This window comes from Daphnia pulicaria, unplaced genomic scaffold, assembly GCF_021234035.1.
Source record: "Daphnia pulicaria isolate SC F1-1A unplaced genomic scaffold, SC_F0-13Bv2 h1tg000068l, whole genome shotgun sequence".
Taxonomy (NCBI): Eukaryota; Metazoa; Arthropoda; class Branchiopoda; order Diplostraca; family Daphniidae; genus Daphnia; species Daphnia pulicaria.
In genome coordinates, this window is record NW_025804788.1 from 115,412 (window position 1) to 135,958 (window position 20,547).

Consider the following 20,547-nt stretch of genomic DNA (forward strand, 5'->3'; position numbering starts at 1 on the left):
TAGATGAATTGAACCTATCTCTAAGGCATTGAAATGTTTCATCTACGAAATTGGACTGGTAACCATCGTGATTGAAAAAAAATGTCAAGAAATTTGTTATTGAAAACAAACTATCCATCGCCAACGACATCCCGTATTCCCAAGCGGTCACCCTTCCAAGTACTAACGGGACTCGACGTAACTTAACTTCTGGGAGCTGACGAGACCAGGTGCGTTCTACGTGATATGGCCGTTGACATTCAAAAATGAAAATTTACCCTCCCAGTCCCAATGGATGAATAGAAAATCACTTCAAAGTGACAGAAATGTTTGTTCATTGAATTTGGACTGGTAACCATCGCGAATAAAAAGCGCGATCAACTTTGAAAAACTCGCAATGAAATTCATCCAGAATCATTCCTATAGATGAATTGAACCTATCCCTATGTCATTGAAATTTTTGATCTACGAATTTGGACTGGTAACCATTGCGATTAAAAAACGCGATAAAATTTGACAAACTCTCAATGGAATTGATCCAGAATCATTCTTATAGATGAATTGAACCTATCTCTAAGGCATTGAAATGTTTCATCTACGAAATTGGACTGGTAACCATCGTTATTGAAAAAAATTTCAAGAAATTTTTTATTGAAAACAAACTATTCATCGCCAACGACATCCCGTATTCCCAAGCGGTCACCCTTCCAAGTACTAACGGGACTCGACGTAACTTAACTTCTGGGAGCTGACGAGACCAGGTGCGTTCTACGTGATATGACCGTTGACATTCAAAAATGAAAATTTACCCTCCCAGTCCCAATGGATGAATAGAAAATCACTTCAAAGTGACAGAAATGTTTGTTCATTGAATTTGGACTGGTAACCATCGCGAATAAAAAGCGCGATCAACTTTGAAAAACTCGCAATGAAATTCATCCAGAATCATTCCTATAGATGAATTGAACCTATCCCTATGTCATTGACATTTTTGATCTACGAATTTGGACTGGTAACCATCACGATTAAAAAACGCGATAAAATATGACAAACTCTCAATGGAATTGATCCAGAATCATTCTTATAGATGAATTGAACCTATCTCTAAGGCATTGAAATGTTTCATCTACGAAATTGGACTGGTAACCATCGTGATTGAAAAAAAATGTCAAGAAATTTGTTATTGAAAACAAACTATCCATCGCCAACGACATCCCGTATTCCCAAGCGGTCACCCTTCCAAGTACTAACGGGACTCGACGTAACTTAACTTCTGGGAGCTGACGAGACCAGGTGCGTTCTACGTGATATGGCCGTTGACATTCAAAAATGAAAATTTACCCTCCCAGTCCCAATGGATGAATAGAAAATCACTTCAAAGTGACAGAAATGTTTGTTCATTGAATTTGGACTGGTAACCATCGCAAATAAAAAGCGCGATCAACTTTGAAAAACTCGCAATGAAATTCATCCAGAATCATTCCTATAGATGAATTGAACCTATCCCTATGTCATTGAAATTTTTGATCTACGAATTTGGACTGGTAACCATTGCGATTAAAAAACGCGATAAAATTTGACAAAATCTCAATGGAATTGATCCAGAATCATTCTTATAGATGAATTGAACCTATCTCTAAGGCATTGAAATGTTTCATCTACGAAATTGGACTGGTAACCATCGTTATTGAAAAAAAATTTCAAGAAATTTGTTATTGAAAACAAACTATTCATCGCCAACGACATCCCGTATTCCCAAGCGGTCACCCTTCCAAGTACTAACGGGACTCGACGTAACTTAACTTCTGGGAGCTGACGAGACCAGGTGCGTTCTACGTGATATGGCCGTTGACATTCAAAAATGAAAATTTACCCTCCCAGTCCCAATGGATGAATAGAAAATCACTTCAAAGTGACAGAAATGTTTGTTCATTGAATTTTGACTGGTAACCATCGCGAATAAAAAGCGCGATGAACTTTGAAAAACTCGCAATGAAATTCATCCAGAATCATTCCTATAGATGAATTGAACCTATCTCTATGTCATTGAAATTTTTGATCTACGAATTTGGACTGGTAACCATCACGATTAATAACGCGATAAAATTTGACAAACTCTCAATGGAATTGATCCAGAATCATTCTTATAGATGAATTGAACCTATCTCTAAGGCATTGAAATGTTTCATCTACGAAATTGGACTGGTAACCATCGTTATTGAAAAAAATTTCAAGAAATTTTTTATTGAAAACAAACTATTCATCGCCAACGACATCCCGTATTCCCAAGCGGTCACCCTTCCAAGTACTAACGGGACTCGACGTAACTTAACTTCTGGGAGCTGACGAGACCAGGTGCGTTCTACGTGATATGACCGTTGACATTCAAAAATGAAAATTTACCCTCCCAGTCCCAATGGATGAATAGAAAATCACTTCAAAGTGACAGAAATGTTTGTTCATTGAATTTGGACTGGTAACCATCGCGAATAAAAAGCGCGATCAACTTTGAAAAACTCGCAATGAAATTCATCCAGAATCATTCCTATAGATGAATTGAACCTATCCCTATGTCATTGACATTTTTTATCTACGAATTTGGACTGGTAACCATCACGATTAAAAAACGCGATAAAATATGACAAACTCTCAATGGAATTGATCCAGAATCATTCTTATAGATGAATTGAACCTATCTCTAAGGCATTGAAATGTTTCATCTACGAAATTGGACTGGTAACCATCGTGATTGAAAAAAAATGTCAAGAAATTTGTTATTGAAAACAAACTATCCATCGCCAACGACATCCCGTATTCCCAAGCGGTCACCCTTCCAAGTACTAACGGGACTCGACGTAACTTAACTTCTGGGAGCTGACGAGACCAGGTGCGTTCTACGTGATATGGCCGTTGACATTCAAAAATGAAAATTTACCCTCCCAGTCCCAATGGATGAATAGAAAATCACTTCAAAGTGACAGAAATGTTTGTTCATTGAATTTGGACTGGTAACCATCGCAAATAAAAAGCGCGATCAACTTTGAAAAACTCGCAATGAAATTCATCCAGAATCATTCCTATAGATGAATTGAACCTATCCCTATGTCATTGAAATTTTTGATCTACGAATTTGGACTGGTAACCATTGCGATTAAAAAACGCGATAAAATTTGACAAAATCTCAATGGAATTGATCCAGAATCATTCTTATAGATGAATTGAACCTATCTCTAAGGCATTGAAATGTTTCATCTACGAAATTGGACTGGTAACCATCGTTATTGAAAAAAATTTCAAGAAATTTGTTATTGAAAACAAACTATTCATCGCCAACGACATCCCGTATTCCCAAGCGGTCACCCTTCCAAGTACTAACGGGACTCGACGTAACTTAACTTCTGGGAGCTGACGAGACCAGGTGCGTTCTACGTGATATGGCCGTTGACATTCAAAAATGAAAATTTACCCTCCCAGTCCCAATGGATGAATAGAAAATCACTTCAAAGTGACAGAAATGTTTGTTCATTGAATTTGGACTGGTAACCATCGCAAATAAAAAGCGCGATCAACTTTGAAAAACTCGCAATGAAATTCATCCAGAATCATTCCTATAGATGAATTGAACCTATCCCTATGTCATTGAAATTTTTGATCTACGAATTTGGACTGGTAACCATTGCGATTAAAAAACGCGATAAAATTTGACAAAATCTCAATGGAATTGATCCAGAATCATTCTTATAGATGAATTGAACCTATCTCTAAGGCATTGAAATGTTTCATCTACGAAATTGGACTGGTAACCATCGTTATTGAAAAAAAATTTCAAGAAATTTTTTATTGAAAACAAGCTATTCATCGCCAACGACATCCCGTATTCCCAAGCGGTCACCCTTCCAAGTACTAACGGGACTCGACGTAACTTAACTTCTGGGAGCTGACGAGACCAGGTGCGTTCTACGTGATATGGCCGTTGACATTCAAAAATGAAAATTTACCCTCCCAGTCCCAATGGATGAATAGAAAATCACTTCAAAGTGACAGAAATGTTTGTTCATTGAATTTGGACTGGTAACCATCGCAAATAAAAAGCGCGATCAACTTTGAAAAACTCGCAATGAAATTCATCCAGAATCATTCCTATAGATGAATTGAACCTATCCCTATGTCATTGAAATTTTTGATCTACGAATTTGGACTGGTAACCATTGCGATTAAAAAACGCGATAAAATTTGACAAAATCTCAATGGAATTGATCCAGAATCATTCTTATAGATGAATTGAACCTATCTCTAAGGCATTGAAATGTTTCATCTACGAAATTGGACTGGTAACCATCGTTATTGAAAAAAATTTCAAGAAATTTGTTATTGAAAACAAACTATTCATCGCCAACGACATCCCGTATTCCCAAGCGGTCACCCTTCCAAGTACTAACGGGACTCGACGTAACTTAACTTCTGGGAGCTGACGAGACCAGGTGCGTTCTACGTGATATGGCCGTTGACATTCAAAAATGAAAATTTACCCTCCCAGTCCCAATGGATGAATAGAAAATCACTTCAAAGTGACAGAAATGTTTGTTCATTGAATTTGGACTGGTAACCATCGCAAATAAAAAGCGCGATCAACTTTGAAAAACTCGCAATGAAATTCATCCAGAATCATTCCTATAGATGAATTGAACCTATCCCTATGTCATTGAAATTTTTGATCTACGAATTTGGACTGGTAACCATTGCGATTAAAAAACGCGATAAAATTTGACAAAATCTCAATGGAATTGATCCAGAATCATTCTTATAGATGAATTGAACCTATCTCTAAGGCATTGAAATGTTTCATCTACGAAATTGGACTGGTAACCATCGTTATTGAAAAAAATTTCAAGAAATTTGTTATTGAAAACAAACTATTCATCGCCAACGACATCCCGTATTCCCAAGCGGTCACCCTTCCAAGTACTAACGGGACTCGACGTAACTTAACTTCTGGGAGCTGACGAGACCAGGTGCGTTCTACGTGATATGGCCGTTGACATTCAAAAATGAAAATTTACCCTCCCAGTCCCAATGGATGAATAGAAAATCACTTCAAAGTGACAGAAATGTTTGTTCATTGAATTTGGACTGGTAACCATCGCAAATAAAAAGCGCGATCAACTTTGAAAAACTCGCAATGAAATTCATCCAGAATCATTCCTATAGATGAATTGAACCTATCCCTATGTCATTGAAATTTTTGATCTACGAATTTGGACTGGTAACCATTGCGATTAAAAAACGCGATAAAATTTGACAAAATCTCAATGGAATTGATCCAGAATCATTCTTATAGATGAATTGAACCTATCTCTAAGGCATTGAAATGTTTCATCTACGAAATTGGACTGGTAACCATCGTTATTGAAAAAAAATTTCAAGAAATTTTTTATTGAAAACAAGCTATTCATCGCCAACGACATCCCGTATTCCCAAGCGGTCACCCTTCCAAGTACTAACGGGACTCGACGTAACTTAACTTCTGGGAGCTGACGAGACCAGGTGCGTTCTACGTGATATGGCCGTTGACATTCAAAAATGAAAATTTACCCTCCCAGTCCCAATGGATGAATAGAAAATCACTTCAAAGTGACAGAAATGTTTGTTCATTGAATTTGGACTGGTAACCATCGCAAATAAAAAGCGCGATCAACTTTGAAAAACTCGCAATGAAATTCATCCAGAATCATTCCTATAGATGAATTGAACCTATCCCTATGTCATTGAAATTTTTGATCTACGAATTTGGACTGGTAACCATTGCGATTAAAAAACGCGATAAAATTTGACAAAATCTCAATGGAATTGATCCAGAATCATTCTTATAGATGAATTGAACCTATCTCTAAGGCATTGAAATGTTTCATCTACGAAATTGGACTGGTAACCATCGTTATTGAAAAAAAATTTCAAGAAATTTTTTATTGAAAACAAGCTATTCATCGCCAACGACATCCCGTATTCCCAAGCGGTCACCCTTCCAAGTACTAACGGGACTCGACGTAACTTAACTTCTGGGAGCTGACGAGACCAGGTGCGTTCTACGTGATGTGGCCGTTGACATTCAAAAATGAAAATTTACCCTCCCAGTCCCAATGGATGAATAGAAAATCACTTCAAAGTGACAGAAATGTTTGTTCATTGAATTTGGACTGGTAACCATCGCGAATAAAAAGCGCGATCAACTTTGAAAAACTCGCAATGAAATTCATCCAGAATCATTCCTATAGATGAATTGAACCTATCCCTATGTCATTGAAATTTTTGATCTACGAATTTGGACTGGTAACCATTGCGATTAAAAAACGCGATAAAATTTGACAAAATCTCAATGGAATTGATCCAGAATCATTCTTATAGATGAATTGAACCTATCTCTAAGGCATTGAAATGTTTCATCTACGAAATTGGACTGGTAACCATCGTTATTGAAAAAAATTTCAAGAAATTTGTTATTGAAAACAAACTATTCATCGCCAACGACATCCCGTATTCCCAAGCGGTCACCCTTCCAAGTACTAACGGGACTCGACGTAACTTAACTTCTGGGAGCTGACGAGACCAGGTGCGTTCTACGTGATATGGCCGTTGACATTCAAAAATGAAAATTTACCCTCCCAGTCCCAATGGATGAATAGAAAATCACTTCAAAGTGACAGAAATGTTTGTTCATTGAATTTGGACTGGTAACCATCGCAAATAAAAAGCGCGATCAACTTTGAAAAACTCGCAATGAAATTCATCCAGAATCATTCCTATAGATGAATTGAACCTATCCCTATGTCATTGAAATTTTTGATCTACGAATTTGGACTGGTAACCATTGCGATTAAAAAACGCGATAAAATTTGACAAAATCTCAATGGAATTGATCCAGAATCATTCTTATAGATGAATTGAACCTATCTCTAAGGCATTGAAATGTTTCATCTACGAAATTGGACTGGTAACCATCGTTATTGAAAAAAAATTTCAAGAAATTTTTTATTGAAAACAAGCTATTCATCGCCAACGACATCCCGTATTCCCAAGCGGTCACCCTTCCAAGTACTAACGGGACTCGACGTAACTTAACTTCTGGGAGCTGACGAGACCAGGTGCGTTCTACGTGATGTGGCCGTTGACATTCAAAAATGAAAATTTACCCTCCCAGTCCCAATGGATGAATAGAAAATCACTTCAAAGTGACAGAAATGTTTGTTCATTGAATTTGGACTGGTAACCATCGCGAATAAAAAGCGCGATCAACTTTGAAAAACTCGCAATGAAATTCATCCAGAATCATTCCTATAGATGAATTGAACCTATCCCTATGTCATTGAAATTTTTGATCTACGAATTTGGACTGGTAACCATTGCGATTAAAAAACGCGATAAAATTTGACAAAATCTCAATGGAATTGATCCAGAATCATTCTTATAGATGAATTGAACCTATCTCTAAGGCATTGAAATGTTTCATCTACGAAATTGGACTGGTAACCATCGTTATTGAAAAAAATTTCAAGAAATTTGTTATTGAAAACAAACTATTCATCGCCAACGACATCCCGTATTCCCAAGCGGTCACCCTTCCAAGTACTAACGGGACTCGACGTAACTTAACTTCTGGGAGCTGACGAGACCAGGTGCGTTCTACGTGATATGGCCGTTGACATTCAAAAATGAAAATTTACCCTCCCAGTCCCAATGGATGAATAGAAAATCACTTCAAAGTGACAGAAATGTTTGTTCATTGAATTTGGACTGGTAACCATCGCAAATAAAAAGCGCGATCAACTTTGAAAAACTCGCAATGAAATTCATCCAGAATCATTCCTATAGATGAATTGAACCTATCCCTATGTCATTGAAATTTTTGATCTACGAATTTGGACTGGTAACCATTGCGATTAAAAAACGCGATAAAATTTGACAAAATCTCAATGGAATTGATCCAGAATCATTCTTATAGATGAATTGAACCTATCTCTAAGGCATTGAAATGTTTCATCTACGAAATTGGACTGGTAACCATCGTTATTGAAAAAAAATTTCAAGAAATTTTTTATTGAAAACAAGCTATTCATCGCCAACGACATCCCGTATTCCCAAGCGGTCACCCTTCCAAGTACTAACGGGACTCGACGTAACTTAACTTCTGGGAGCTGACGAGACCAGGTGCGTTCTACGTGATGTGGCCGTTGACATTCAAAAATGAAAATTTACCCTCCCAGTCCCAATGGATGAATAGAAAATCACTTCAAAGTGACAGAAATGTTTGTTCTTTGAATTTGGACTGGTAACCATCGCAAATAAAAAGCGCGATCAACTTTGAAAAACTCGCAATGAAATTCATCCAGAATCATTCCTATAGATGAATTGAACCTATCCCTATGTCATTGAAATTTTTGATCTACGAATTTGGACTGGTAACCATTGCGATTAAAAAACGCGATAAAATTTGACAAAATCTCAATGGAATTGATCCAGAATCATTCTTATAGATGCATTGAACCTATCTCTAAGGCATTGAAATGTTTCATCTACGAAATTGGACTGGTAACCATCGTTATTGAAAAAAATTTCAAGAAATTTTTTATTGAAAACAAACTATTCATCGCCAACGACATCCCGTATTCCCAAGCGGTCACCCTTCCAAGTACTAACGGGACTCGACGTAACTTAACTTCTGGGAGCTGACGAGACCAGGTGCGTTCTACGTGATATGGCCGTTGACATTCAAAAATGAAAATTTACCCTCCCAGTCCCAATGGATGAATAGAAAATCACTTCAAAGTGACAGAAATGTTTGTTCATTGAATTTGGACTGGTAACCATCGCGAATAAAAAGCGCGATCAACTTTGAAAAACTCGCAATGAAATTCATCCAGAATCATTCCTATAGATGAATTGAACCTATCCCTATGTCATTGAAATTTTTGATCTACGAATTTGGACTGGTAACCATTGCGATTAAAAAACGCGATAAAATTTGACAAAATCTCAATGGAATTGATCCAGAATCATTCTTATAGATGAATTGAACCTATCTCTAAGGCATTGAAATGTTTCATCTACGAAATTGGACTGGTAACCATCGTTATTGAAAAAAATTTCAAGAAATTTGTTATTGAAAACAAACTATTCATCGCCAACGACATCCCGTATTCCCAAGCGGTCACCCTTCCAAGTACTAACGGGACTCGACGTAACTTAACTTCTGGGAGCTGACGAGACCAGGTGCGTTCTACGTGATATGGCCGTTGACATTCAAAAATGAAAATTTACCCTCCCAGTCCCAATGGATGAATAGAAAATCACTTCAAAGTGACAGAAATGTTTGTTCTTTGAATTTGGACTGGTAACCATCGCAAATAAAAAGCGCGATCAACTTTGAAAAACTCGCAATGAAATTCATCCAGAATCATTCCTATAGATGAATTGAACCTATCCCTATGTCATTGAAATTTTTGATCTACGAATTTGGACTGGTAACCATTGCGATTAAAAAACGCGATAAAATTTGACAAAATCTCAATGGAATTGATCCAGAATCATTCTTATAGATGCATTGAACCTATCTCTAAGGCATTGAAATGTTTCATCTACGAAATTGGACTGGTAACCATCGTTATTGAAAAAAATTTCAAGAAATTTGTTATTGAAAACAAACTATTCATCGCCAACGACATCCCGTATTCCCAAGCGGTCACCCTTCCAAGTACTAACGGGACTCGACGTAACTTAACTTCTGGGAGCTGACGAGACCAGGTGCGTTCTACGTGATATGGCCGTTGACATTCAAAAATGAAAATTTACCCTCCCAGTCCCAATGGATGAATAGAAAATCACTTCAAAGTGACAGAAATGTTTGTTCTTTGAATTTGGACTGGTAACCATCGCAAATAAAAAGCGCGATCAACTTTGAAAAACTCGCAATGAAATTCATCCAGAATCATTCCTATAGATGAATTGAACCTATCCCTATGTCATTGAAATTTTTGATCTACGAATTTGGACTGGTAACCATTGCGATTAAAAAACGCGATAAAATTTGACAAAATCTCAATGGAATTGATCCAGAATCATTCTTATAGATGCATTGAACCTATCTCTAAGGCATTGAAATGTTTCATCTACGAAATTGGACTGGTAACCATCGTTATTGAAAAAAATTTCAAGAAATTTTTTATTGAAAACAAACTATTCATCGCCAACGACATCCCGTATTCCCAAGCGGTCACCCTTCCAAGTACTAACGGGACTCGACGTAACTTAACTTCTGGGAGCTGACGAGACCAGGTGCGTTCTACGTGATATGGCCGTTGACATTCAAAAATGAAAATTTACCCTCCCAGTCCCAATGGATGAATAGAAAATCACTTCAAAGTGACAGAAATGTTTGTTCATTGAATTTGGACTGGTAACCATCGCGAATAAAAAGCGCGATCAACTTTGAAAAACTCGCAATGAAATTCATCCAGAATCATTCCTATAGATGAATTGAACCTATCCCTATGTCATTGAAATTTTTGATCTACGAATTTGGACTGGTAACCATTGCGATTAAAAAACGCGATAAAATTTGACAAAATCTCAATGGAATTGATCCAGAATCATTCTTATAGATGAATTGAACCTATCTCTAAGGCATTGAAATGTTTCATCTACGAAATTGGACTGGTAACCATCGTTATTGAAAAAAAATTTCAAGAAATTTTTTATTGAAAACAAGCTATTCATCGCCAACGACATCCCGTATTCCCAAGCGGTCACCCTTCCAAGTACTAACGGGACTCGACGTAACTTAACTTCTGGGAGCTGACGAGACCAGGTGCGTTCTACGTGATGTGGCCGTTGACATTCAAAAATGAAAATTTACCCTCCCAGTCCCAATGGATGAATAGAAAATCACTTCAAAGTGACAGAAATGTTTGTTCATTGAATTTGGACTGGTAACCATCGCGAATAAAAAGCGCGATCAACTTTGAAAAACTCGCAATGAAATTCATCCAGAATCATTCCTATAGATGAATTGAACCTATCCCTATGTCATTGAAATTTTTGATCTACGAATTTGGACTGGTAACCATTGCGATTAAAAAACGCGATAAAATTTGACAAAATCTCAATGGAATTGATCCAGAATCATTCTTATAGATGAATTGAACCTATCTCTAAGGCATTGAAATGTTTCATCTACGAAATTGGACTGGTAACCATCGTTATTGAAAAAAATTTCAAGAAATTTGTTATTGAAAACAAACTATTCATCGCCAACGACATCCCGTATTCCCAAGCGGTCACCCTTCCAAGTACTAACGGGACTCGACGTAACTTAACTTCTGGGAGCTGACGAGACCAGGTGCGTTCTACGTGATATGGCCGTTGACATTCAAAAATGAAAATTTACCCTCCCAGTCCCAATGGATGAATAGAAAATCACTTCAAAGTGACAGAAATGTTTGTTCATTGAATTTGGACTGGTAACCATCGCAAATAAAAAGCGCGATCAACTTTGAAAAACTCGCAATGAAATTCATCCAGAATCATTCCTATAGATGAATTGAACCTATCCCTATGTCATTGAAATTTTTGATCTACGAATTTGGACTGGTAACCATTGCGATTAAAAAACGCGATAAAATTTGACAAAATCTCAATGGAATTGATCCAGAATCATTCTTATAGATGAATTGAACCTATCTCTAAGGCATTGAAATGTTTCATCTACGAAATTGGACTGGTAACCATCGTTATTGAAAAAAAATTTCAAGAAATTTTTTATTGAAAACAAGCTATTCATCGCCAACGACATCCCGTATTCCCAAGCGGTCACCCTTCCAAGTACTAACGGGACTCGACGTAACTTAACTTCTGGGAGCTGACGAGACCAGGTGCGTTCTACGTGATGTGGCCGTTGACATTCAAAAATGAAAATTTACCCTCCCAGTCCCAATGGATGAATAGAAAATCACTTCAAAGTGACAGAAATGTTTGTTCTTTGAATTTGGACTGGTAACCATCGCAAATAAAAAGCGCGATCAACTTTGAAAAACTCGCAATGAAATTCATCCAGAATCATTCCTATAGATGAATTGAACCTATCCCTATGTCATTGAAATTTTTGATCTACGAATTTGGACTGGTAACCATTGCGATTAAAAAACGCGATAAAATTTGACAAAATCTCAATGGAATTGATCCAGAATCATTCTTATAGATGCATTGAACCTATCTCTAAGGCATTGAAATGTTTCATCTACGAAATTGGACTGGTAACCATCGTTATTGAAAAAAATTTCAAGAAATTTTTTATTGAAAACAAACTATTCATCGCCAACGACATCCCGTATTCCCAAGCGGTCACCCTTCCAAGTACTAACGGGACTCGACGTAACTTAACTTCTGGGAGCTGACGAGACCAGGTGCGTTCTACGTGATATGGCCGTTGACATTCAAAAATGAAAATTTACCCTCCCAGTCCCAATGGATGAATAGAAAATCACTTCAAAGTGACAGAAATGTTTGTTCATTGAATTTGGACTGGTAACCATCGCGAATAAAAAGCGCGATCAACTTTGAAAAACTCGCAATGAAATTCATCCAGAATCATTCCTATAGATGAATTGAACCTATCCCTATGTCATTGAAATTTTTGATCTACGAATTTGGACTGGTAACCATTGCGATTAAAAAACGCGATAAAATTTGACAAAATCTCAATGGAATTGATCCAGAATCATTCTTATAGATGAATTGAACCTATCTCTAAGGCATTGAAATGTTTCATCTACGAAATTGGACTGGTAACCATCGTTATTGAAAAAAATTTCAAGAAATTTGTTATTGAAAACAAACTATTCATCGCCAACGACATCCCGTATTCCCAAGCGGTCACCCTTCCAAGTACTAACGGGACTCGACGTAACTTAACTTCTGGGAGCTGACGAGACCAGGTGCGTTCTACGTGATATGGCCGTTGACATTCAAAAATGAAAATTTACCCTCCCAGTCCCAATGGATGAATAGAAAATCACTTCAAAGTGACAGAAATGTTTGTTCTTTGAATTTGGACTGGTAACCATCGCAAATAAAAAGCGCGATCAACTTTGAAAAACTCGCAATGAAATTCATCCAGAATCATTCCTATAGATGAATTGAACCTATCCCTATGTCATTGAAATTTTTGATCTACGAATTTGGACTGGTAACCATTGCGATTAAAAAACGCGATAAAATTTGACAAAATCTCAATGGAATTGATCCAGAATCATTCTTATAGATGCATTGAACCTATCTCTAAGGCATTGAAATGTTTCATCTACGAAATTGGACTGGTAACCATCGTTATTGAAAAAAATTTCAAGAAATTTGTTATTGAAAACAAACTATTCATCGCCAACGACATCCCGTATTCCCAAGCGGTCACCCTTCCAAGTACTAACGGGACTCGACGTAACTTAACTTCTGGGAGCTGACGAGACCAGGTGCGTTCTACGTGATATGGCCGTTGACATTCAAAAATGAAAATTTACCCTCCCAGTCCCAATGGATGAATAGAAAATCACTTCAAAGTGACAGAAATGTTTGTTCTTTGAATTTGGACTGGTAACCATCGCAAATAAAAAGCGCGATCAACTTTGAAAAACTCGCAATGAAATTCATCCAGAATCATTCCTATAGATGAATTGAACCTATCCCTATGTCATTGAAATTTTTGATCTACGAATTTGGACTGGTAACCATTGCGATTAAAAAACGCGATAAAATTTGACAAAATCTCAATGGAATTGATCCAGAATCATTCTTATAGATGCATTGAACCTATCTCTAAGGCATTGAAATGTTTCATCTACGAAATTGGACTGGTAACCATCGTTATTGAAAAAAATTTCAAGAAATTTTTTATTGAAAACAAACTATTCATCGCCAACGACATCCCGTATTCCCAAGCGGTCACCCTTCCAAGTACTAACGGGACTCGACGTAACTTAACTTCTGGGAGCTGACGAGACCAGGTGCGTTCTACGTGATATGGCCGTTGACATTCAAAAATGAAAATTTACCCTCCCAGTCCCAATGGATGAATAGAAAATCACTTCAAAGTGACAGAAATGTTTGTTCATTGAATTTGGACTGGTAACCATCGCGAATAAAAAGCGCGATCAACTTTGAAAAACTCGCAATGAAATTCATCCAGAATCATTCCTATAGATGAATTGAACCTATCCCTATGTCATTGAAATTTTTGATCTACGAATTTGGACTGGTAACCATTGCGATTAAAAAACGCGATAAAATTTGACAAAATCTCAATGGAATTGATCCAGAATCATTCTTATAGATGAATTGAACCTATCTCTAAGGCATTGAAATGTTTCATCTACGAAATTGGACTGGTAACCATCGTTATTGAAAAAAAATTTCAAGAAATTTTTTATTGAAAACAAGCTATTCATCGCCAACGACATCCCGTATTCCCAAGCGGTCACCCTTCCAAGTACTAACGGGACTCGACGTAACTTAACTTCTGGGAGCTGACGAGACCAGGTGCGTTCTACGTGATGTGGCCGTTGACATTCAAAAATGAAAATTTACCCTCCCAGTCCCAATGGATGAATAGAAAATCACTTCAAAGTGACAGAAATGTTTGTTCATTGAATTTGGACTGGTAACCATCGCGAATAAAAAGCGCGATCAACTTTGAAAAACTCGCAATGAAATTCATCCAGAATCATTCCTATAGATGAATTGAACCTATCCCTATGTCATTGAAATTTTTGATCTACGAATTTGGACTGGTAACCATTGCGATTAAAAAACGCGATAAAATTTGACAAAATCTCAATGGAATTGATCCAGAATCATTCTTATAGATGAATTGAACCTATCTCTAAGGCATTGAAATGTTTCATCTACGAAATTGGACTGGTAACCATCGTTATTGAAAAAAATTTCAAGAAATTTGTTATTGAAAACAAACTATTCATCGCCAACGACATCCCGTATTCCCAAGCGGTCACCCTTCCAAGTACTAACGGGACTCGACGTAACTTAACTTCTGGGAGCTGACGAGACCAGGTGCGTTCTACGTGATATGGCCGTTGACATTCAAAAATGAAAATTTACCCTCCCAGTCCCAATGGATGAATAGAAAATCACTTCAAAGTGACAGAAATGTTTGTTCATTGAATTTGGACTGGTAACCATCGCGAATAAAAAGCGCGATCAACTTTGAAAAACTCGCAATGAAATTCATCCAGAATCATTCCTATAGATGAATTGAACCTATCCCTATGTCATTGAAATTTTTGATCTACGAATTTGGACTGGTAACCATTGCGATTAAAAAACGCGATAAAATTTGACAAAATCTCAATGGAATTGATCCAGAATCATTCTTATAGATGAATTGAACCTATCTCTAAGGCATTGAAATGTTTCATCTACGAAATTGGACTGGTAACCATCGTTATTGAAAAAAAATTTCAAGAAATTTTTTATTGAAAACAAGCTATTCATCGCCAACGACATCCCGTATTCCCAAGCGGTCACCCTTCCAAGTACTAACGGGACTCGACGTAACTTAACTTCTGGGAGCTGACGAGACCAGGTGCGTTCTACGTGATGTGGCCGTTGACATTCAAAAATGAAAATTTACCCTCCCAGTCCCAATGGATGAATAGAAAATCACTTCAAAGTGACAGAAATGTTTGTTCATTGAATTTGGACTGGTAACCATCGCGAATAAAAAGCGCGATCAACTTTGAAAAACTCGCAATGAAATTCATCCAGAATCATTCCTATAGATGAATTGAACCTATCCCTATGTCATTGAAATTTTTGATCTACGAATTTGGACTGGTAACCATTGCGATTAAAAAACGCGATAAAATTTGACAAAATCTCAATGGAATTGATCCAGAATCATTCTTATAGATGAATTGAACCTATCTCTAAGGCATTGAAATGTTTCATCTACGAAATTGGACTGGTAACCATCGTTATTGAAAAAAATTTCAAGAAATTTGTTATTGAAAACAAACTATTCATCGCCAACGACATCCCGTATTCCCAAGCGGTCACCCTTCCAAGTACTAACGGGACTCGACGTAACTTAACTTCTGGGAGCTGACGAGACCAGGTGCGTTCTACGTGATATGGCCGTTGACATTCAAAAATGAAAATTTACCCTCCCAGTCCCAATGGATGAATAGAAAATCACTTCAAAGTGACAGAAATGTTTGTTCATTGAATTTGGACTGGTAACCATCGCGAATAAAAAGCGCGATCAACTTTGAAAAACTCGCAATGAAATTCATCCAGAATCATTCCTATAGATGAATTGAACCTATCCCTATGTCATTGAAATTTTTGATCTACGAATTTGGACTGGTAACCATTGCGATTAAAAAACGCGATAAAATTTGACAAAATCTCAATGGAATTGATCCAGAATCATTCTTATAGATGAATTGAACCTATCTCTAAGGCATTGAAATGTTTCATCTACGAAATTGGACTGGTAACCATCGTTATTGAAAAAAAATTTCAAGAAATTTTTTATTGAAAACAAGCTATTCATCGCCAACGACATCCCGTATTCCCAAGCGGTCACCCTTCCAAGTACTAACGGGACTCGACGTAACTTAACTTCTGGGAGCTGACGAGACCAGGTGCGTTCTACGTGATGTGGCCGTTGACATTCAAAAATGAAAATTTACCCTCCCAGTCCCAATGGATGAATAGAAAATCACTTCAAAGTGACAGAAATGTTTGTTCATTGAATTTGGACTGGTAACCATCGCGAATAAAAAGCGCGATCAACTTTGAAAAACTCGCAATGAAATTCATCCAGAATCATTCCTATAGATGAATTGAACCTATCCCTATGTCATTGAAATTTTTGATCTACGAATTTGGACTGGTAACCATTGCGATTAAAAAACGCGATAAAATTTGACAAAATCTCAATGGAATTGATCCAGAATCATTCTTATAGATGAATTGAACCTATCTCTAAGGCATTGAAATGTTTCATCTACGAAATTGGACTGGTAACCATCGTTATTGAAAAAAATTTCAAGAAATTTGTTATTGAAAACAAACTATTCATCGCCAACGACATCCCGTATTCCCAAGCGGTCACCCTTCCAAGTACTAACGGGACTCGACGTAACTTAACTTCTGGGAGCTGACGAGACCAGGTGCGTTCTACGTGATATGGCCGTTGACATTCAAAAATGAAAATTTACCCTCCCAGTCCCAATGGATGAATAGAAAATCACTTCAAAGTGACAGAAATGTTTGTTCTTTGAATTTGGACTGGTAACCATCGCAAATAAAAAGCGCGATCAACTTTGAAAAACTCGCAATGAAATTCATCCAGAATCATTCCTATAGATGAATTGAACCTATCCCTATGTCATTGAAATTTTTGATCTACGAATTTGGACTGGTAACCATTGCGATTAAAAAACGCGATAAAATTTGACAAAATCTCAATGGAATTGATCCAGAATCATTCTTATAGATGCATTGAACCTATCTCTAAGGCATTGAAATGTTTCATCTACGAAATTGGACTGGTAACCATCGTTATTGAAAAAAATTTCAAGAAATTTTTTATTGAAAACAAACTATTCATCGCCAACGACATCCCGTATTCCCAAGCGGTCACCCTTCCAAGTACTAACGGGACTCGACGTAACTTAACTTCTGGGAGCTGACGAGACCAGGTGCGTTCTACGTGATATGGCCGTTGACATTCAAAAATGAAAATTTACCCTCCCAGTCCCAATGGATGAATAGAAAATCACTTCAAAGTGACAGAAATGTTTGTTCTTTGAATTTGGACTGGTAACCATCGCAAATAAAAAGCGCGATCAACTTTGAAAAACTCGCAATGAAATTCATCCAGAATCATTCCTATAGATGAATTGAACCTATCCCTATGTCATTGAAATTTTTGATCTACGAATTTGGACTGGTAACCATTGCGATTAAAAAACGCGATAAAATTTGACAAAATCTCAATGGAATTGATCCAGAATCATTCTTATAGATGCATTGAACCTATCTCTAAGGCATTGAAATGTTTCATCTACGAAATTGGACTGGTAACCATCGTTATTGAAAAAAATTTCAAGAAATTTTTTATTGAAAACAAACTATTCATCGCCAACGACATCCCGTATTCCCAAGCGGTCACCCTTCCAAGTACTAACGGGACTCGACGTAACTTAACTTCTGGGAGCTGACGAGACCAGGTGCGTTCTACGTGATATGGCCGTTGACATTCAAAAATGAAAATTTACCCTCCCAGTCCCAATGGATGAATAGAAAATCACTTCAAAGTGACAGAAATGTTTGTTCATTGAATTTGGACTGGTAACCATCGCGAATAAAAAGCGCGATCAACTTTGAAAAACTCGCAATGAAATTCATCCAGAATCATTCCTATAGATGAATTGAACCTATCCCTATGTCATTGACATTTTTGATCTACGAATTTGGACTGGTAACCATCACGATTAAACAACGCGATAAAATTTGACAAACTCTCAATGGAATTGATCCAGAATCATTCTTATAGATGAATTGAACCTATCTCTAAGGCATTGAAATGTTTCATCTACGAAATTGGACTGGTAACCATCGTTATTGAAAAAAATTTCAAGAAATTTTTTATTGAAAACAAACTATTCATCGCCAACGACATCCCGTATTCCCAAGCGGTCACCCTTCCAAGTACTAACGGGACTCGACGTAACTTAACTTCTGGGAGCTGACGAGACCAGGTGCGTTCTACGTGATATGGCCGTTGACATTCAAAAATGAAAATTTACCCTCCCAGTCCCAATGGATGAATAGAAAATCACTTCAAAGTGACAGAAATGTTTGTTCATTGAATTTGGACTGGTAACCATCGCGAATAAAAAGCGCGATCAACTTTGAAAAACTCGCAATGAAATTCATCCAGAATCATTCCTATAGATGAATTGAACCTATCCCTATGTCATTGAAATTTTTGATCTACGAATTTGGACTGGTAACCATCACGATTAATAACGCGATAAAATTTGACAAACTCTCAATGGAATTGATCCAGAATCATTCTTATAGATGAATTGAACCTATCTCTAAGGCATTGAAATGTTTCATCTACGAAATTGGACTGGTAACCATCGTGATTGAAAAAAAATGTCAAGAAATTTGTTATTGAAAACAAACTATCCATCGCCAACGACATCCCGTATTCCCAAGCGGTCACCCTTCCAAGTACTAACGGGACTCGACGTAACTTAACTTCTGGGAGCTGACGAGACCAGGTGCGTTCTACGTGATATGGCCGTTGACATTCAAAAATGAAAATTTACCCTCCCAGTCCCAATGGATGAATAGAAAATCACTTCAAAGTGACAGAAATGTTTGTTCATTGAATTTGGACTGGTAACCATCGCGAATAAAAAGCGCGATCAACTTTGAAAAACTCGCAATGAAATTCATCCAGAATCATTCCTATAGATGAATTGAACCTATCCCTATGTCATTGAAATTTTTGATCTACGAATTTGGACTGGTAACCATCACGATTAATAACGCGATAAAATTTGACAAACTCTCAATGAAATTGATCCAGAATCATTCTTATAGATGAATTGAACCTATCTCTAAGGCATTGAAATGTTTCATCTACGAAATTGGACTAGTAACCATCGTTATTGAAAAAAAATTTCAAGAAATTTTTTATTGAAAACAAGCTATTCATCGCCAACGACATCCCGTATTCCCAAGCGGTCACCCTTCCAAGTACTAACGGGACTCGACGTAACTTAACTTCTGGGAGCTGACGAGACCAGGTGCGTTCTACGTGATATGGCCGTTGACATTCAAAAATGAAAATTTACCCTCCCAGTCCCAATGGATGAATAGAAAATCACTTCAAAGTGACAGAAATGTTTGTTCTTTGAATTTGGACTGGTAACCATCGCAAATAAAAAGCGCGATCAACTTTGAAAAACTCGCAATGAAATTCATCCAGAATCATTCCTATAGATGAATTGAACCTATCCCTATGTCATTGAAATTTTTGATCTACGAATTTGGACTGGTAACCATTGCGATTAAAAAACGCGATAAAATTTGACAAAATCTCAATGGAATTGATCCAGAATCATTCTTATAGATGCATTGAACCTATCTCTAAGGCATTGAAATGTTTCATCTACGAAATTGGACTGGTAACCATCGTTATTGAAAAAAATTTCAAGAAATTTTTTATTGAAAACAAACTATTCATCGCCAACGACATCCCGTATTCCCAAGCGGTCACCCTTCCAAGTACTAACGGGACTCGACGTAACTTAACTTCTGGGAGCTGACGAGACCAGGTGCGTTCTACGTGATATGGCCGTTGACATTCAAAAATGAAAATTTACCCTCCCAGTCCCAATGGATGAATAGAAAATCACTTCAAAGTGACAGAAATGTTTGTTCATTGAATTTGGACTGGTAACCATCGCGAATAAAAAGCGCGAT

General features: G+C 37.1%; 39 pseudogenes; all 39 read right to left on the reverse strand.

Moving 5' to 3' along the window:
- Positions 1-118: 118 nt before the first annotated feature.
- LOC124318265 lies at positions 119-237 on the reverse strand (annotated as a pseudogene).
- A 412-nt stretch (positions 238-649) lies between these two features.
- On the reverse strand, positions 650-768 carry LOC124318710 (annotated as a pseudogene).
- Positions 769-1,181: 413 nt separating this feature from the next.
- Positions 1,182-1,300, reverse strand: LOC124318266 (annotated as a pseudogene).
- A 413-nt stretch (positions 1,301-1,713) lies between these two features.
- Positions 1,714-1,832, reverse strand: LOC124318267 (annotated as a pseudogene).
- Positions 1,833-2,243: 411 nt separating this feature from the next.
- LOC124318711 lies at positions 2,244-2,362 on the reverse strand (annotated as a pseudogene).
- A 413-nt stretch (positions 2,363-2,775) lies between these two features.
- LOC124318269 lies at positions 2,776-2,894 on the reverse strand (annotated as a pseudogene).
- A 412-nt stretch (positions 2,895-3,306) lies between these two features.
- On the reverse strand, positions 3,307-3,425 carry LOC124318270 (annotated as a pseudogene).
- A 413-nt stretch (positions 3,426-3,838) lies between these two features.
- LOC124318271 lies at positions 3,839-3,957 on the reverse strand (annotated as a pseudogene).
- Positions 3,958-4,369: 412 nt separating this feature from the next.
- On the reverse strand, positions 4,370-4,488 carry LOC124318272 (annotated as a pseudogene).
- A 412-nt stretch (positions 4,489-4,900) lies between these two features.
- On the reverse strand, positions 4,901-5,019 carry LOC124318273 (annotated as a pseudogene).
- Positions 5,020-5,432: 413 nt separating this feature from the next.
- LOC124318274 lies at positions 5,433-5,551 on the reverse strand (annotated as a pseudogene).
- Positions 5,552-5,964: 413 nt separating this feature from the next.
- On the reverse strand, positions 5,965-6,083 carry LOC124318102 (annotated as a pseudogene).
- A 412-nt stretch (positions 6,084-6,495) lies between these two features.
- Positions 6,496-6,614, reverse strand: LOC124318275 (annotated as a pseudogene).
- A 413-nt stretch (positions 6,615-7,027) lies between these two features.
- Positions 7,028-7,146, reverse strand: LOC124318104 (annotated as a pseudogene).
- A 412-nt stretch (positions 7,147-7,558) lies between these two features.
- Positions 7,559-7,677, reverse strand: LOC124318277 (annotated as a pseudogene).
- Positions 7,678-8,090: 413 nt separating this feature from the next.
- Positions 8,091-8,209, reverse strand: LOC124318105 (annotated as a pseudogene).
- A 412-nt stretch (positions 8,210-8,621) lies between these two features.
- LOC124318278 lies at positions 8,622-8,740 on the reverse strand (annotated as a pseudogene).
- Positions 8,741-9,152: 412 nt separating this feature from the next.
- Positions 9,153-9,271, reverse strand: LOC124318279 (annotated as a pseudogene).
- A 412-nt stretch (positions 9,272-9,683) lies between these two features.
- Positions 9,684-9,802, reverse strand: LOC124318281 (annotated as a pseudogene).
- Positions 9,803-10,214: 412 nt separating this feature from the next.
- Positions 10,215-10,333, reverse strand: LOC124318282 (annotated as a pseudogene).
- A 413-nt stretch (positions 10,334-10,746) lies between these two features.
- On the reverse strand, positions 10,747-10,865 carry LOC124318106 (annotated as a pseudogene).
- Positions 10,866-11,277: 412 nt separating this feature from the next.
- LOC124318283 lies at positions 11,278-11,396 on the reverse strand (annotated as a pseudogene).
- A 413-nt stretch (positions 11,397-11,809) lies between these two features.
- Positions 11,810-11,928, reverse strand: LOC124318107 (annotated as a pseudogene).
- Positions 11,929-12,340: 412 nt separating this feature from the next.
- LOC124318284 lies at positions 12,341-12,459 on the reverse strand (annotated as a pseudogene).
- A 412-nt stretch (positions 12,460-12,871) lies between these two features.
- LOC124318285 lies at positions 12,872-12,990 on the reverse strand (annotated as a pseudogene).
- Positions 12,991-13,402: 412 nt separating this feature from the next.
- Positions 13,403-13,521, reverse strand: LOC124318286 (annotated as a pseudogene).
- Positions 13,522-13,933: 412 nt separating this feature from the next.
- On the reverse strand, positions 13,934-14,052 carry LOC124318287 (annotated as a pseudogene).
- Positions 14,053-14,465: 413 nt separating this feature from the next.
- Positions 14,466-14,584, reverse strand: LOC124318109 (annotated as a pseudogene).
- A 412-nt stretch (positions 14,585-14,996) lies between these two features.
- Positions 14,997-15,115, reverse strand: LOC124318288 (annotated as a pseudogene).
- Positions 15,116-15,528: 413 nt separating this feature from the next.
- Positions 15,529-15,647, reverse strand: LOC124318110 (annotated as a pseudogene).
- A 412-nt stretch (positions 15,648-16,059) lies between these two features.
- On the reverse strand, positions 16,060-16,178 carry LOC124318289 (annotated as a pseudogene).
- A 413-nt stretch (positions 16,179-16,591) lies between these two features.
- Positions 16,592-16,710, reverse strand: LOC124318111 (annotated as a pseudogene).
- Positions 16,711-17,122: 412 nt separating this feature from the next.
- Positions 17,123-17,241, reverse strand: LOC124318290 (annotated as a pseudogene).
- A 412-nt stretch (positions 17,242-17,653) lies between these two features.
- On the reverse strand, positions 17,654-17,772 carry LOC124318292 (annotated as a pseudogene).
- A 412-nt stretch (positions 17,773-18,184) lies between these two features.
- On the reverse strand, positions 18,185-18,303 carry LOC124318293 (annotated as a pseudogene).
- Positions 18,304-18,715: 412 nt separating this feature from the next.
- On the reverse strand, positions 18,716-18,834 carry LOC124318294 (annotated as a pseudogene).
- A 412-nt stretch (positions 18,835-19,246) lies between these two features.
- On the reverse strand, positions 19,247-19,365 carry LOC124318295 (annotated as a pseudogene).
- A 412-nt stretch (positions 19,366-19,777) lies between these two features.
- On the reverse strand, positions 19,778-19,896 carry LOC124318296 (annotated as a pseudogene).
- Positions 19,897-20,308: 412 nt separating this feature from the next.
- LOC124318297 lies at positions 20,309-20,427 on the reverse strand (annotated as a pseudogene).
- Between the last annotated feature and the right edge of the window lie 120 nt (positions 20,428-20,547).